This window comes from Mchenga conophoros, linkage group LG15, assembly GCF_057382185.1.
Source record: "Mchenga conophoros isolate Kocher_MC1m ecotype Shallow Benthic linkage group LG15, M_conophoros_male_GT1.1, whole genome shotgun sequence".
Taxonomy (NCBI): Eukaryota; Metazoa; Chordata; class Actinopteri; order Cichliformes; family Cichlidae; genus Mchenga; species Mchenga conophoros.
In genome coordinates, this window is record NC_140540.1 from 29,217,328 (window position 1) to 29,230,173 (window position 12,846).

At 39.0% G+C, this 12,846-nt stretch overlaps 1 protein-coding gene across 3 annotated transcripts in view; it reads left to right on the plus strand.

Annotated features, from left to right (window-relative positions):
• The first annotated feature begins 237 nt into the window (after positions 1–237).
• Positions 238–12,846, plus strand: part of opn5 (opsin 5) — a 72,028-nt gene continuing 59,419 nt past the window's right edge. The window contains exons 1-2 of one of the 3 annotated variants that reach the window (XM_085247216.1): positions 238–386; positions 737–754. The gene's annotated coding sequence lies outside the window, so the exon portion shown is untranslated. Of the gene's footprint in view, positions 387–736; positions 755–1,232; positions 1,303–12,846 lie in introns of those variants that run through there. The other 2 variants (XM_085247218.1, XM_085247217.1) reach the window with 2 other exon arrangements.

The window sequence follows — 12,846 nt, forward strand, 5'->3', positions numbered from 1 at the left end:
TGAAATTATATAGAGTCAGGGCTGACGTTTTTTTTTTCACATACACTGGAATCAGGCAGGAGATGGGCTAGTCCATATTAAAAAAAAAAGAAAGAAAAAAAGGTGGTGAAAAAAACCTCTTGTGTTTTATTTTGAAAGTCGTGAACGGAACTTGAGTTGGCTGAACGCGCTTGTTAAAGCTGGGCTGCTTCCCTGACTTAAAGCTGCTGCTCGGCAGTGGAGCTTCAGAGCGCCTTTGCAGCTCAGGAAAGTGGAAGCAGCTTCACGGGAATTTTTCTGTTTACAGCCCCAGCAGCCGAGCGGTTTCTTTTCTAACACTGAAATTGAAACGTGGGACCGTGGGAAATACACTGACTTCGGAATGACTGATGACTGATGATCAAAGAGTGAGTAAAAAGCCAACCCTTTAACACCGTTTTTCTGTTAAACGCACGTGCTTCATGTAAAGCATGTTTTCTGAAAAGGATTTTTTTTACTTTACTAATTTTTATTTTTCTATCATTCGTTTTAGTCACAGAGAATTCCCAGGATGAAATAAATAAATAAAAATAAAAAAATCTAATATTAATAACAAATGCATAAAGCTTTAAAGTCTCAGTTAAAAATGTTTTAGAACTTAAAAAAAGCATTTTACAAATCATTTTAAATGAATATTCCTGTAATTACAGCAATTCTTTTTCTCATTCATTTAAAAAAAAGTTTTATTTATTTCTCTTTTTTTATTTTTTTATTTTAGGCCTCCACAAATAAGTAGGTAAGTACATATCTGCAATCAGCTGGGTCTATTTTACTATTTTTTTTCTTGCTTTAGTTTTTACCTTTTAAAACAAGACACCACTAGACACCTTTCTGAATAATTTTGTTACATTTATTTTTTAAATGAACAACAGCTCTTTTGTTAATTGCTTTTGTTTCTTTCTCTTTATTTGCTCATCATTGAGTCTGGGACCACAGGTTCCACCCCCTTAAAGACACAGGTTTTTCTTGTCACTTGGCATGACCACTACATACAGTGGCGGAGCGGGGAGGGGGGGGGGCTTACTGGGCTTAAGCCCGGGGTCTTTTGGAGTGTAATTTTTTCATAGTTAGATGCCTGGCTGACAACTGTATAAAGAAAAAAACTACACACAATATTCGAAGCACATAGTGCACACTGTGGGAATTTACGACTGTTCGTAAATCCCCCCTAATATTGGTATGATCCGAGCTCAGGCACTAAGCGGGGCGGGGCAGCTGCTGCCTGCCAGTCCGCTGTTGGAGAAACGGAGCTAGGCAGACAGAGGAGAACTGAAGTTTGACCAGGTACCAAAGCAAAGCATTCGTACTGTACAAATAATGTAAATATGACGGTGTATCACGAAAGATTGATATCAAACTGATCACTTGACCCATATTATGTTACTCGCTCTTCAAGTGAATCAACAAATGGCGAAATGAAAAGCCGAACAACAACAATGCTGTTTCTTTAGAGAGTCTCAGCTTACATGTGTGTTTATTTCATATTTTCAGTTGTTACCCTCCACGGCTAAATAAATCAGTTTCAGTAATGTACTGATATACAAGAATGGACATAATGAGCGTCTTTCAAAGAAAAAACTCTGGTAGTATTTTATATATTATGCTTTGAATGTTGTTCAGTATATTTCTATGCAAAACATGAGGAACTTCATTACACAGCAGTATATTCACAGTTTAAACCAGATACTTACCTACACTTTATGGAAAACACAAGAACATTTTTTTACTGTACAACATTAATTTAGAGTAAACTTGTTTTGTTTTGGATAAATAAATATTGAAATATCGTTTGAATTAGTTAAATGTCAGAATAAAGAGAGACAGAGCTGTCTATTTTTATCACTTTCATCAAATTTAGCAGTACATGTACACTAAGTTTGTTAATTAATAAGAAAACTCCAGACGATTCCATTCTGAGCTGAAGAAGCTTCTGATAAGTTAGTAGAGTCCATGTGAGTAAATTGGTGGCACACCTGTGGATGCATATAAGGCAAAACACAGAGCCTGTTTCTTTGAAATGGGAAAATCAAGAGATGTCAACCAAACACCAGAAACAGAACTGTGGAGCTCCATAAGTGTGGCTCAATTTTGAATACAATTTGGTGCCATTTACAATTAAGAAATACAGATAGTTTCTCTCTTTACTCTTAAAGTTAACAAATATGTTTTTTATATTTATCAATCTAAAAAAATAAACATTTAGTCCAATTTGATGTTAAAATTAAAATTTGATCTGAAGAGTGTGTAAATATCTGGTTTCAACTGTATATTTGATTATTGTAAGCACAAAGAGGAACAGAGAGGGAGAGAGAGGGGAGATGGAGAATGAGGACAGAACAGAGATGGAACAAGAGCAGGTGAGACACACATGTTAGTCAAATGGTTGTTTACCAAAAGTATCACCGTATCATAGGTCCTCATGTATCTCGTACCTAGTGTTTCTTTTTAGGTTTGCAATTTTTCAAATTCTACATTTATTAAGTTATGCAGGCTTGTTTGCACAACAAGGCTAAATAATTATATAAACTTTTCTCAATCTAAATAGTGTACTTTGGTAGAATTAAAAAGTGCAGGTCTACGATGATTTTCAGTGCTACTATCATCTAGTTCTAGTTCTGATTCTGTCTTGGTTAAATCCCAAGTAGTCCTGATTTTGAACTGTTGTAGTCCTGTTTTAATTCCGGATCAGTTCAGGGTCTGGTTGAATTGGGGTTTAGTCCTCGTGTCTTGATACAGCCCCGACTTTGTTCTGCCTTGCTGCTTAATTAAAAAACTAGTTTAAGGTGTCCTGCATATGTGATATATTTTTTTCCCTATATGAAGTCATCTTTGAACAAAACTCAAAACTACCCTTTAGGGCTAAGCCCCAGGTGTTTCAAATGTCTGGCTCCGCCTCTGACTACAGACATAGTAAAATGTTCAAAATAAAGTCATCCACAGGCAAAATTAATATAATAATTCCTTAGTGATGTTGGTCAGCTACTGTAGACCCCAGAGAGGTCTGTCTCCTTGTTAAACATAAACAGATGGTCATGCAACTCTAGTAATATTCTCATCTGGGATTTGGTGGAAGTGGTGCATCACAGTCACTGAGCAGATGAAAATCCGTTCACTATAGCTGTGTGTTACAGCTGGGATCATTACATTGCAAAATTAAGTTCTTTCCCCCATAACTTAATTTTTTTAGAATAATAAAATATTAAGTGATTGTATTAAAATGAGCAGAAGTGTGGTATAGCCTAGGTGTCTGTGAAGGTTCTCAGTCATCCAGGTCATCGTAGTCAAAGGAGCTTGCAAAGAATATAGCCTAGGGTTTAAGGTGGGATTTGGCAGGTGTAGGAGATGTGCAGTGGAGCATGGGAAAAGGAATCTCTTACAAATGACAGATGTAAAAATGTATGTTTTTAGTTCCAGTAGATTTTTCTTTGTGCGCAGGCTGTGATCAGCTGATCTGTGTCACAAAGAGCCATTATTTCCTTTGATAATAATGTCTTATCTTCCTCTCCCGTCCTCTCATTCTTACATTTTTTTTTTTTCATTTTTGGGTGTCACACTTTAATGTTTTTTTTCCTTTCCCTGATATGTACAGCATTTTTACACAGCAAAATTTCGCTTTTAAGACATCATGTGTGGCATATTGCACAGAACTAGAGATACACTGATTTAATTTCTCTGAAAGTGTGACCCACTGATACGTATTTTTGCTAATTTTCTATCTAACAATTATAACTGACAACCTATAGAAGCACAAATAAACTTGTTTTCATAATAACATAAATGATTAAACTACAATACAAAACAAAAACCAGTATGTTACTTGAAAGAAATATAGAAAATTTACTGAAAATTAGTTGCTTGGGCGATATGACCCGAAATTCATATGTCGATATTTTTTAGCTGGATGGCGATATACGATATATATCTCGACATTTTGTTTTTAAGCCATAAGTTAAGAACAAAAAGAGTTCTTAGTCAAAGCTGTGTCCCAGATGTCACACAGGCACTTTTATTAACATACAGCTCGGGGCGGTCTGCCTCTCCCCACCGCAGGGAAAAGGGTAACACCACCTGGGTCTGGGTGCAGTTCCCCCCTCCAGGGGCAAGGGTACCTAGACCCGGTTCGTAGAGTACGCTTGGGGAGTGTGATCGTGTGTACAGCGTCTCTTTATGTCTGTCTCCATGTTGGTTGAGTGTGGAGTAAGTGCATATGAGAGCATAAGGGTGGGGATGGATGTTTGTGTCTGTGTGTGCCTGTATGTCTGTGTCTATATGTCAGGTTGGGTATCAGACGTCACCTCTCTGGGGACATCTCAGGCCCTCCAAGGTTTGGAGGCCTATCTCCACCCACCACTTCCCCTGCCGGTGGCGGACTCCCTCAGACATCGGTGCGTTGGTGGTTCTTTGTGTCTGGGGGTGGGCGTCCGGGTACACACCGGCTCACTCCTTGGCGGCCGCTTATCGGGGCCTGGAGCCTGGGGCTCGCTCGGGCCACTTCGGAGGTGGGGTGCCCCCGGCCTCTCGGCCTGGGGCTCGGTCAGTCGGGCACAGCTGGCTGCCGGCGGAGCTCACGGGCGCGTCACTGCAACTCCCCCTGGCTTCTGCTCCGCGGCTGCTGAGTGAGCCCTCATCTGGGACTCTCCTCAGCTCTTACTGGGACAGTGGCGCGGCTGCCCCTCTGTTGGTCTTCCTTGGTCTCTTGTGTTCTGGGGACCTCTGGATGTCTGGAGTTTTGATCTCCTCCATACCTGCTTCATACCCTGGAGGACGGGGCTGTGGCCCCCCACACTCCCTAGCAGATCGTTACATGGAGAAACCTTTGGAATGCAAGCATGCTGATCCACACAGGTATGCACACAGGTGTACACACGGGTATTCACAGACGCGGACTACAGCTTTCTTGGCTGCTGCCTCAAAGCACATTGTACGCTGTCTATCTTGCGTGCTGCACAATATCGTTTATTATTTAGTATCTACTGATATCTACTGCTAGCTAGTTTGTGATGGTGCCCTTTTTTTTATTATGTTGCTCTTTGTTGTTTGCTTTCTCTTCTGTTTTTTTTCTCCATACAGGTGACCCAGGTGTTTTTTTGTTTTTTTTTGTTTGTTTTTCTTTCTTTCTTCTCCCCCTTCTCACCGTCTCTTCTCCCCTTTGGTTTTCTTTCTCTCCCTCTCTTTCTTTCATTCTCTCTCCCTGTCCTATCCCCCAGTCATGTCTGTCCCGTTTGTAGCAACTGAATAATAAAATAAATTCATAATTATAATAAAGGTCAATCAAATGGACCAATATGGCAAGGCCATGATGATCCACTTGGTAAAATAAATCCGCTTGGCATCTTTCTTGGCCTTAAGACAACAATTCTGATGGCTAAAGATCCAAACGGGACACAAAAAACAAAAAAACCCCAAAAAAAACATACAGCGTAGATGTACATGAAGAAATTACTCAAAAATAAATTATCAGCATTTATTAAATAATAATGCTCCATAAATAAAAGAAAACAATGTTGTCTTTGTGCATAAAAAAAAAAAAAGCTCACAATTGTGCAGTCAAAATGTAAACTAAAAGACACTGAGCATAATAACAAAGACAGATTTCACAGCTGCTCTATTCCCAAGTTCTACTGCGTGACTGACAGGCTGGAGTTTGAAATCTGCTTCATAACCGTGTCTCTTAACAGGTGCCATTTATGGTCCTTATACACACAATACGGTAATATTACGTTGAAGCACAGTACGTATTACTCCGCGAGGCTCCTGACTATGGTAGCCATAATGCTTCAACAATGCATTAAGCAATGCGACTTCGTAGCTTACCAAAGTCGAACTAAAGCATTTATTGACAGATTGCTGAGCGCTGTGTACCACATAAAATCGGTTCGCGGTCAGTAAGCACAACCAGAATTCATACATAAGGCACACTGTCGATTTTTGAGAAAATGAAAGGATTTTAGGCCATGCATGTCGTTAGCGCGGTTAGCTCGCTAACACGTCGACGCTGAACAGCCGCACGCACGGGGCGGTCCGCGGTAAGTCGTTAATGGAGATTTGCTGTGTCCATCTTGTCGTTGCCTGCAGGTGAAGCAATGGGGGAGGGGGAGTTGTGTTCAGTGAAGGAGAGGCGAGGCCCAGTAACGTTGCATAGTGACAAAAGTGGATGAAAGAGAGGCAAACTTGCGGCTCCACAAGTATAATTATAACGTAACATATACTATATCGATATAAACGATATTGTCACATCTTATATCTCGTATGAAAATATATCGATATTTTTAAAAAACTCGATATATCGCCCAGTCCTACTTTACCCCCATATGACATATTTTACCTCGCTAAACTTAAGCAGGTGCAGGAGATTTCTATAACAAAACAAGTATCAGTTACATCATTTTTCAGTATGTTTATAACTTCACCAGATAAGAGGATTTGTCTCTATGTCTCCATAATTGTTCTCATAACTGCTTTGAACATTTGCTTATACCAAGGCTGTTGGCTTGTAGCTTGTTTGCTGATTTTGGATAGCTTTACCTTTAGCTACTTTCCTTTTTTTTTTTTAGCTTCTTTAAAGTGTCAATGTTCATGTGGGTGAGGTCAATTTAAAAGTCTGGTTAGATTTGTTGTAGGGCTGCTCAATTAATCGAATTTTAATCACGATTACGATCTGGGCTTTCAACGATCATTAAAAATGACTGAGCCGATTATTAGCCCCTCCCTCGTTTATCCGCGACACCTTAAAGGCCGGTCCAAACCGGTCGTGGCGCAAAAAAGGTTGGAGACCGCTGATTAAGAGGACCCGAGGGAAGCTCGGAAAGCTAAGCAGGAGTTATTTGGAGAGGAGAGTGACTGCCGTTGGTTGAAAAGAGAGGTAAAAAAAAAAAAACTTCAGTGGTGTTGCACACTATTTTATATTATTTTTTAAAGTCATTGTTAACCCTTTAAAGCCGGTCAGAGCAGCACGCTCCGTTTTGTGTAACTATTTTTAAATCCCTGTAGAACCGGAACCGCGTAAGCTAGCGCAATAATTTGTTTTGCATATGAAACCGGAGGAGTTGTACTTACATCTGATGCCATCAGCTTGTCCTCGGTCATGGTTTCCTTCCACATATAGCTTTGCAAAAATTGCATAAAAAGCGCTTGCAGGAACAAAAGCATAATATTCCAGAAACACGCTTCGCCGATCAGCTGTTCTTAACACTTCCCACCGTGAAACAGACGTCAGCGCGAACTATCACATGTCCGCCATTTCCTGGCCGAAACCGGAAGTGAGGTCATTTTCGCGGAAATGTAGTTTTTTACTTGTAGGCCTTAAAAGCCTATACTGGTCATGTTTGACTTTTCTGAATAGTTGCTGGGATGCTTAGAACTCGAATTGCACTGCTGGAAATAGTTTATTTTGATGCACATGCTGTTTTCTTTGCAAATTTGCATCATAGGATTGTTTTTTGTTTTTCCTGCAGTATATAAAAATTGGTGTATCTCCAAAATAAAACTATGAACACACTCAAAATAAATTTCCTGTTGTAAACTATTTTTTGCAACTTTTTTGTATTTAAAGTTTTGAGGGATAAACCTCTTAAATTTCTCCAAGTAATATATGTAAAAAAACAAACAAAAACGATTTAAAATTTTTTTTTGTAGTTTATTGCACTTTTTTGCAATTAATGTAGTTACTATGGACTTAATGCATACATATTATTAAAATATGGGCTATAACAGTTGTATAGCAACTTGAAATGCTCCCATAAATGGCACTACAACATGTAAAAAAATAATATAAGCTCTGGCGGACTTGGTTCTATAGTAGGTCTTAAAGGGTTAAATAAATATCGTCAAATAATCGAGATCTCAATTTCAGTGAAAATAATCATGATTATCATTTTTGCCATAATCGAGCAGCCCTAATTTGTTGTTATGAATACTTTTGTGGCATTCCCCATATGGTTTAATTAGGAAAAGTTTGTATTTTCTCACAGTAATGGTGTGTGCACACCGAACGCGATTGACGCGAACAAAAACGTGCCAGACGCCCCTAATTTGACGCGTGCACATTCGCACCTTAACGCGTGTCCAACACAAATCAATCGCGCGTCAAAATATGCAATTTTGACGCGCGTGAACCGGAAATGTCGGAGGAATGTGGGAGGAAGTTGTGCCATCGAGTAAAACGTTATCAGTGCTTGCTGTACATACAGTGGGGCAAAAAAGTATTTAGTCAGCCACCGATTGTGCAAGTTCCCCCACTTAAAATGATGACAGAGGTCAGTAATTTGCACCAGAGGTACACTTCAACTGTGAGAGACAGAATGTGAAAAAAAAATCCATGAATTCACATGGTAGGATTTGTAAAGAATTTATTCGTAAATTAGGGTGGAAAATAAGTATTTGGTCACCTCAAACAAGGAAAATCTCTGGCTCTCACAGACCTGTAACGTCTTCTGTAAGAAGCTTTTCTGTCCCCCACTCGTTACCTGTATGAATGGCACCTGTTTGAACTCATCATCTGTATAAAAGACACCTGTCCACAGCCGCAAACAGACTCCAAACTCCGCCATGGCCAAGACCAAAGAGCTTTCGAAGGACACCAGGAAAAGTATTGTAGACCTGCACCAGACTGGGAAGAGTGAATCTACAATAGGCAAACAGCTTGGTGTGAAAAAATCAACTGTGGGAGCAATCATCAGAAAATGGAAGACATACAAGACCACTGATAATCTCCCTCGATCTGGGGCTCCACGCAAGATCTCATCCCGTGGGGTCAAAATGATCATGAGAACGGTGAGCAAAGATCCCAGAACCAGGTGAATGACCTGCAGAGAGCTGGGACCAAAGTAACAAAGGTCACCATCAGTAACACACTACAACGGCAGGGAATCAAATCCCGCAGTGCCAGACGTGTTCCGCTGCTGAAGCCAGTGCATGTCCAGGCCCGTCTGAAGTTTGCCAGAGAGCACATGGATGATCCAGCAGAGGATTGGGAGAATGTCATGTGGTCAGATGAAACCAAAGTAGAACTTTTTGGTATAAACTCAACTCGTCGTGTTTGGAGGAAGAAGAATACTGAGTTGCATCCCAAGAACACCATACCTACTGTGAAGCATGGGGGTGGAAACATCATGCTATGGGGCTGTTTTTCTGCCAAGGGGACAGGACGACTGATCCGTGTTAAGGACAGAATGAATGGGGCCATGTATCGTGAGATTTTGAGCCAAAACCTCCTTCCATCAGTGAGAACTTTGAAGATGAAACGAGGCTGGGTCTTCCAACATGACAATGATCCAAAACACACCGCCCGGGCAACAAAGGAGTGGCTCCGTAAGAAGCATTTGAAAGTCCTGGAGTGGCCTAGCCAGTCTCCAGACCTCAACCCCATAGAAAATCTGTGGCGGGAGTTGAAAGTCCGTGTTGCTCGGCGACAGCCCCAAAACATCACTGCTCTCAAGAAGATCTGCATGGAGGAATGGGCCAAAATACCAGCTACTGTGTGTGCAAACCTGGTAAAGACCTATAGTAAACGTTTGACCTCTGTTATTGCCAACAAAGGTTATGTTACAAAGTATTGAGTTGTATTTTTGTTATTGACCAAATACTTATTTTCCACCCTGATTTACGAATAAATTCTTTACAAATCCTACCATGGGGATTCATGGATTTTTTTTTTTCACATTCTGTCTCTCACAGTTGAAGTGTACCTCTGGTGCAAATTACTGACCTCTGTCATCATTTTAGGTGGGGGAACTTGCACAATCGGTGGCTGACTAAATACTTTTTTGCCCCACTGTACCTGTGGGTGCAGCAGCAGGAGCTCAGGGAGCCAGGAGAAGCAATTGGGGATGGCTCTGCTGCAGAATAAGTTGGTTCTATCAAGAAAATATTAAATGTTAACAGGTTGAATACAATAATCATAGAGAAAGTATATACAGTGGTCCCTCATTTATTGCAGCAGGGGTTCTCAGAATAACTAGCCCCTCGCCACACACTTTATACACTGTTTTCCCCACACACGAACATTAGTCACAGTTCTCACAAGTTGTTTGTCAAAGTACAAACCTTTGTAGATTGCAAAATGTTAAAGTATTATTATGTCACGTTTTGCGACGAAATGATCACCAAATTCATTGCGACTTGCTCACAAAATTCATAATAATGTTGTTTATTTATAATAACAATTCTGTTATAAGTTAATATTGTAATTAGAGTTGATATCAGCTATTTGCTAATAGGTCAGTATTGGACTGTATAACAGCCGAAATATGAAAATTTAAAACAGTAGTGTTCTGAGTTTTGAGCTTTTCCACTAGAGAGCAGTGTGCAACTTTCCAGTTGACAACACTTATTCGGAATTACCAAAAACAGAACAGCTAGCTAATCTGATTCGAATCGTGCAGAGTGTAAGCAAGTAATCTATGAACTGTTCTGATAATCAAACAAGATTATTTTTAAATTGAATTGTGTTAGTAAAGACTCATAAATAACTACATGTAACAAATGTTGGGCAAATCTGTTTATGGTTCGTGTGTCTAAAAGAAAAAAAAATTGCCTGACATATTGGATTTTTGATATCACCAAGTATCAGTGTTGGGATTGGTTTTAAATCTCATACATCAGTCATGTTCTAATTGGTATTAAGTCCAGTCCATTCCCAGTGATCACGAGAGGAAACACGAGACTGAGAATATTTGGGAAATTAATTTATCTAATTTGTCAGAAAATAAATTATCTATCTATCTAAATGTCTATATTACAAGTTACACTGAAATGCTTTTTGAAATAGAAGAACTAAGGGCAAGGAAAATGTAATTATTTTTACATTTTTAAATTTTTTGCTTTAGAAAGACTTATCTGTAGACAGTGCTGCACCAGAAGGAAGAAGAATTGAACTTTGTTTTAGAAAGTACTTGAAAAGAGGGAGCATGCAATGGACACGTGATGAACTATTTTTTATCTCATAAGAAGCCTGTTTGTGTGCTCTGCAGTTGATTTTATTTTAGGCAAAGATTTTGCAAACAAATGTCAGTTAAATGTAATAACTGGGTAGTGTAAGTTGCACAAACCCCTAGTACTCAGTTACAGTAAATGTAGTTCGCAGCTGTGTTTAAATACATAAGTACTTGTGTAAATATATTGTAGTTAGTTACAAGTAGTTGTTTACCTTTTCAAACGTATGTATGGAAACTTAAATTGTTGTTGCTAGCCTCCTGAACTCATCTAAAGTGTACGGGTCTAAAATTAAGTGTGAGGCATGAGTTCTTTGGTACTTTTTTTCACCGGAAATGACCCTAAATATCAGTTTTCTGAGAAAAGGAGTCTTTCAAAGAATTTCAGAGAAGATTTGATGTCACACATGAAGTGCTACTGAAGTTACTGTCGCCGATGAAAATTATGACGCCATTATGATCAGTTGGGCATTCACAAAGATTCCTTGTATGAAGAATTGCTCCTAGAGCTGAAATTCTTAGAAATTCTTGGAGTTATAAGATTTTCTAAGAATTTGACCTTAAAGCTGAGACTGTTTCTTGTAGCAGAAATTATTTGCAAACCATCTTAGCCCTTGGGAGAAACCGTTTGGTGAGAAAATGATGACTTGTTGGAGGCTTAGGATTTTGTTTTAAACATTTTAGAGGACTATTTTTTTTTTTATTATTTTTTTGCTTGTTTGTTAAGCCACTTAACACTGACCTATGAATTATTCAGGTGTAAAAGCTATCAAACTCAAGGGATCAACTAGTTTTGTGTCTACACAAAACAAAATGTAGTAGAGATTTTTATTTTAAATTGTATTTTTAGACACGTTGTTACTAGTCTTGAGAGCATTTCTTTAGTTAAATCTACAAAAAATGCCCTCAAAGTAACACCGTTTGACAGGCATAAAAAATTATTATTTTTGTACCAGCAAGGTGATTCCCAAAGAGCTGTTAGCCAAAAACATGGCATATGTCAGCATGGTGTGCAGTGCAAAATGGAAAAATTGAAAAATCCTAACAAATGACATGGGACCTGGGAGATGTATCTTGCCCTTCAGTTGAGGCTGTAGTTTTAGAAATGGTCTCAATGGGAGGTTTGCTGCCAAGAAGCCAATCTGAGGTAATCTGAGACCAAATTACTCACCAACTGGACTTGAAATCAATGGTAACAGCTTTTATGGGGTTATGAATCCAAATTTGGAATTTTTCGTTCAAGTCGTCATTATGTATGGAAGATGTCAGGAGAGAGGTACAACAGTGAGTATCTACGCCCATCTGTAAAGCATGGGTGTAGCAGCTAGAACCCTATATCACACAAGAATGACACAATGTTCCTCTCCCAAAAGTCAAACTTTTTCTCAGTTTAAACATTTGATATGTTTTCTATGTTCTATTTTGAATGAAAAATGGCTTTATGAGATTTGCAAATCATGGCATTCGGTTTTGTTTTTACATGTTACACAGCGTCTCAACGTTTTCCAAATTGGGTTTGTAGATAGCTAATGACGTTAACATTAAGTTGTTTAACAGTTGTGACTTGTGTCTAAAAAAACATCCTAAAAATACATCATGTGCAGATGTTTTGACCCAGCGGGGGTCATTTTAGGTCAGGAATAATTTAATAATAATAATTCAACTCTGCTCCAGGGAGAGGGATTTATACTATGAGCTGTATTAGGAAATACTTGAGATTTTAGTAAGGAGACACTGACTAAATAGATTGTGCAGAAGCCTTAAGGAAAAACAGTAGTCTTAATCATGCCATCAGGTACCTGCACTGTGTGAAGCTTTTTTTTTTTTTTAAACTTATATGCCCCACTGTGAATAGTAGTTGATATGCTCCCTTCCAAATGTCTGCTCTCTTTGCTGC